The sequence below is a fragment of the Puma concolor genome, chromosome B2 (genome assembly GCF_028749965.1).
Source record: "Puma concolor isolate L17-30 chromosome B2, mPumCon1.1.hap2, whole genome shotgun sequence".
Classification (NCBI taxonomy): Eukaryota; Metazoa; Chordata; class Mammalia; order Carnivora; family Felidae; genus Puma; species Puma concolor.
In genome coordinates this window covers 85,951,517-85,957,326 of record NC_141671.1, presented here as the reverse complement: position 1 = coordinate 85,957,326, position 5,810 = coordinate 85,951,517, and the positions used below count along the sequence as shown (strand labels likewise).

Here is a 5,810-nt window from a genome sequence, read left to right as displayed (position 1 = left end):
TCTTTATCTGTCTGGCTTCTTTCACTAACCACAATGCCCCCAGGTTCCATGCACTGTGTCACAATGACAAGTCTTCTTTCTTTCTCATTGCTGAGTAATATTCCATTTTATAGGTCACATCTTTTACATCTTTTTTATCCATTTATTTATCCATTGATGGACACCTCAGTTTTTCCATGTGTTGGTTATCATATAGGTACCTCTTTGAGATCCTCATTCACTATCTTTCTGCTGGATAAATAACTGAATTCAGCTATTCAGTTACTGGTTATTCTGGCATACCAACTGACAGAAAACAATAACATTGGAAAATAAAAATTCCACAATAAGCCACGTGAGAACAAAGTGTCACTTTATTTCCGACTACTCTTTTTCTTCTATTGCCACAAAATTTGGAAAAAAAAGCAACTCCCTCAAAATATTTCCTCTCACTGACAACTATCTTAAATTTACATGTGTTCTGAAAATTAAATTAAGCAGGAGTTTAATAATGGTATTTATTGGCTTCACTGTCAGCTTAGTTACTTTCTCTTTTACATCTTGACTTTCTTGTGTTCACAGGAAACATAGGACCAAAAAACATGTATGTACAGTAAACTTAGTTCCCTTCCCTTTTTTTTCCTTCACTAAGATTTTGCTTAGCCCTCAGTCAAGTTTCTCTTTTTTATATGACTGTTTTGTTTCTTTAGATTTCAAGGCATACCTGACCTATATTAAACATACCTTGAGTTTTATGAAGCACAGTGAATAATTAAGAGCTCATCTGTTTTCAATAAATTAGGATCAAATTGAATTTTTATGATCTACTATTGTTCTATACTACAGTTTTTAAATAATTGTGACCTACATATAATGACTTCAGTGCTTGTTATTTATTCTGTGCTATTTTTATAACTATTATACAATATAAAATAATGTAATTAAAATATATTTGAACATAATTTTAAACTTTTAAAAACTTAATAATTATACTGTGAAAAATATACATGGAGGTGTTCTACTACTTTAGAATATAAAGTTGAAACCTCACAAATGATGACCTAAAATCTACACGTCAGAAAATGAGGTATGGTTTTTTTCATGTGAGTATATTCATGTAGTCAATAAGTTTTGTACCTTTAAAATTTTTTTAATTTCTATTTTGGGGGTGGAGGGAAATAATTTTTAATTTTTTTAAAGTGTATCTGTTTCTTTTTGAGAGAGAGAGAGAGAGCGCGCGCAAGCAAGGGAGGGCAGACAGAGAGGGAGACAGAGAATCTGAAGCAGGCTTCAGGCTCTGAGCTGTCCCAGAGGTGGGTCTTGAACCTGCAAACGGTGAGATCATGACCTGAGACTAAGTCAGACACTCAACCGACTGAGCCACCCAGGCGCCCCCAATTTTTTTTTCTTTTAACAAATATATCAAAGAATCATGCAATGCAGCCAGCATTGGATGAAAGCTTGGCCAAAAGTCTACACACTCCTTTGCAACTCATCCCATGATAGCAGAACTTTTCATTTCTTCTTTAATGCTTATTATCCCTCGCTTTCTTCAAAATAGAGAAACAGGCCATCTTTTCTCTGGTATGACTTTTGTTGTTGAATTACCGCTGCTGGACATACCTTCTTTCTGAGCTCTGGTTTGCCTTTCTTCACTATGGCCATCACCCTGTCACTCATACCAGCAACAGGAAGTCTGTTCAGTTGTCCTCAATCCCTGTCACAGAGATGATATACAGATTTTTGACTCTTGTGTTGTCAGTACAGTTGGTCATGGCTCCTATGGGAAGATAGGGAAATCCAGAATTTCACACTGGAGGACCTGCCACGGCCTTGTTTAGACATCTTGAAATCAGGAAAGGGACAGGAACAAAACAAAACAAAACAAAACAAAACAAAACAAAACAAAAATACGCTGTAGCTGTAGCTTTTTTTTTTCTTAAGTAAGTGTATTAGTCATTGAAGTAAAGTTGAGGACCACATGTTTTGTGGTAAATATTTTTGTCTTTTTGGATCTGCCAGTAAAATCTTGAGAAATTCAAGTTATTTTATAACTTACAGCAAATGTATATGATTTTTTTTGCCACAGTTATTTGAGACTTTTAGGTAAAAAATGCTATGAACTGCTGTTTATGATTCAATATCATGACTTCTTTAATATCAAGATAATCATGAGATCAGAGGAACTAAAAATGGAAAAGTTCTCAGATAAATATTTTTCTAAATTATTTTATTTTTTTCATCATGATAAGTGTACTCTTTAATCCCCATCCCTTATATCACCTATCCCCCCACCCACCTCCCCTCTGGTAACAGTCAGATATCAGGTAAATATTCTAATCACCACATATGGCAGATTTTAAAAACAGAACTAGAGAGGATAAATTATTTTCTTTAAAACTCAAGAGACGTGTATAGCAGGTTCCATTAAACATGCTTCCTAAAGCATGTGGACACACACACACAATACAGGCATACAAACAATACACAGAGACAAATGTTAAAAAGATAATTAGTGGAATTTGGGGAGCAAATTCTTACAAGGAGCTAAAAGGAGAAGAGCCAATCCGAATTGTAACTCAAAAGTTACAAAGAAATTGCAAATAAGATTATCTTTTGAGCGTTAAACAGGAAGATCAAGACATAATCAATCTGGACAGGGATAGACAACCTATCATAGAAAGACAAAAATTCTCTCAGAAGAGTAAGCCTTGAATGAATCCTGATTGCATGAATTCACATGTCCAACGAAATATCAATATCAATCAGAAGGAACGTAGGTTAAGCATGAAAATAAAATAAGTAGAATTCAGTGTCAAATATAATCACTATCCATCCAAGGACACCCCAAGCAAGTGGGGGATATAAGCTAAAGGCTTTTCATGCCTAGTTGTAACATTAGAGCTTCATCTAATTCCATCAGCTATTATTCAAATCTTATAGCTAATTTTGGTTGTTTTGTGATTTCATATTCACCAAGCCACCTCCTGACTGAGCTGCATTTTCCCATTCAAGTATCTGAAGAACAGAATACCTAGTCCGAGGACTTAACTAGCGTATATACTACTCATATTTCTAATTGTAACTGAATGTCCTCTGGGTTGGAATTTGACAATTCATGTAAATTATCTGAAGGGAAAATGTGTTGGCCATAGGACTCAAATGTCTAATACCTCAACAATTATTTATGCCACCAAATAGCATACATTTGAATGTTTAGCATCAGAATTATAGACTTGATTAATGTGAACTGGTACCAGAGACTGACCAATCAGGTTTTGAAGCCTGAAAGAAATAGGACAGATTCTGGATCACTTCATAAATTCATGACCTAAGGAATTTGAAGTGAAAATGAGCTCGCTACCTTTTCCCCAGGATTACATTAATGGTAGGGGTTGTCTGTACTCTGAGATATCTAGAACTTAGTTTAATAAGACTTATTCAGTAAAACAGGTATTGTGATTTCCATTTGATACATGAGAGAACTGAGGTGTAGTTAAGTTATATAACTTTTTTTCAAGCTGGCACAATTAATAAGTGGATCTAGAATTTGAACCAGATATTTGTTGTCAGGGGTAGCTAACTCAAATGACTGCAGATGTAATAAGTGGGTAAAGAAGTATAATGAGGATTCTTTAAGCCTGTGTAAATTATAAGCTTGTAACAACACAGGTTACCAGTTTCCCATGAAAAGTCAAATATTCTAATTTTAAGTGAAATCTCTTGATTTTGAAATATTGTTATCTAATTTAAAGATATGTTTTGGACACTATGAGCTGAATAAAACCATACATAAGCCCGTTTGGGCTATGGGACACCAATTTGTGACCCAGGAACCAAAGTAAATACTTCTGTTATCTGCAGGAAAATAAGATTTTTCTAAATTCTGGAAAAATAATTACTCATCTGAAATGATGCTCTCTGATGAGCACCTAGAGTGCTATTATTCTATGCTACTTACTCACCTTTTCAATTTAGTGATTTAGAAGTAAGAACAAGTGTGATTGGGTTTTTTTGTACAGAATTTGTGAAAGGATACCCTACCTCTTTTGAACAAGGGATTTCAGATGTATCTGAACATGATTAGAATTTTCCTAAAGAAATAGTTGCCTGGTATTTCACCACACGAACAAGTGACTGAAAATATTATCTGAAATTATCAAAGAAGAGCCAGGACAGTATGGCTGTGAAACTAACTTTTAGAAAATGGATAATTTGTGGTATAGATAATTACATATGGGTAGTCTTCTTTGAAAACTGTAAATAGTTTTCACTCTAGTGTTGGCACAATATTTTCCAGATGCCTTTGGTGTGCCTTCCGTGATTCAAAAGTTAAAGAACCTCTGGACTCGGAATATCCAGCTGAAATGTGTAATTATACCAGATAAATAGCACTCAATGGACAATGACATCTTAGCCAAGACTTGGGTCTGTCTACGTGAACTACACTTGACTCATGCATATTCTTGTTCTTTCTGAAACTTGCAAGAAGGAAGGTTATTTGTTTCCCTTCATAAGGATGTATTTATGCTCCACAATATACACTTAAAGGGATCTATCCCTTTATATTAAAAAAAAACAGAGAAGGGCGCCTGGGTGGCTCAGTCAGTTAAGCGTCCGACTTCAGCTCAGGTCACGATCTCACGGTCCGTGAGTTCAAGCCCCGCGTCCGGCTCTGGGCTGATGATGGCCCAGAGCCTGGAGCCTGCTTCCAATTCTGTGTCTCCCTCTCTCTCTGACCCTCTCCCGTTCATGCTCTGTCTCTCTCTGTCTCAAAAATAAATAAACGTTAAAAATTAAAAAAAAAATAAATAATAAAAAAAAACAGAGAAAAGAAGCCATTATATCATAGCTCCTATAGAAAGCATAGTTTTATATTGTATGCCATCTATATAAGTTAAAAGTTTAAAATAGTTTAAAATAGTTTCCTTATTTAAAGGGAGAACATCTTCCAAATAACCACTTTGAAATAAAATGCGAAGGGCCTGAAGAGAATATGTCAGTCAGAATATTAGAGAAGTGCCAAATATTATAGAAATAAAAACTGCACGTTATGTTTTCCATATTGAAGGTTAGACACACTGGCTGTGGATCTGATTCTCAGACTCTGCAGATTTGTGCTCCTGACAGGAAAAGAATCACCTAATTTCAGGAGAAAACAGGCAGACAGCCATATCCTACAGCAGTTTTCTGTTGCATTTAGAGCTGCAGAGTGATGAGAAAACCCCTAAGTTGGGTCAAAGCAAGTGAATAATTCTCAGTTGAGAAAACAATTGCCTATTGACTGTAGACTGGGCAATTATTCTTCAAGTTTCCTACCTCTTAGGGGACCCCACCTAAGAGACAGTGTGAGCCCTATTGTGAACAAATGATATAGCCCTCTTTGGATCAACTCCACTGAGGCTTCAAGTAATATCAGAAACTGACCCAAGGATGCCCTAGATATTGCACTTCTAAAAACAGGTCTTCAGATGCAGTGCCTTTTCTTCGATGGTTTAAAAAACAAGGACTTTCTGTGTTCAAAGACAGGAACTAAAATCACAAAAGCACATCACTACAGAAATGTGTAAAATTTATATCAGAAATACAAATTAAGCCAATCTTGCAAACAAAATGTCTTTCTATTAATAATTTTCCTAATTAGAACCCCAGTGGTGCTAGTAGTTTCTGGTCCAAGGATAATAATTAATTAAATTATTGATATATCTTTCTTTTTAAAATGTAGAGGCTGTAATGTCATTAAGTTAATAGCTATTTATTAAGTACTTACTGTGTACCATTTACCTACAACTGAGCTAAGAACTGCCACTTCCAAAATGAACATTATCTGA

General features: G+C 35.1%; 1 pseudogene; it reads right to left on the bottom strand.

The window, feature by feature from the left end:
• Positions 1-1,409: 1,409 nt before the first annotated feature.
• Positions 1,410-1,824, bottom strand: LOC112862296 (large ribosomal subunit protein uL14 pseudogene; annotated as a pseudogene).
• Positions 1,825-5,810: the final 3,986 nt, after the last annotated feature.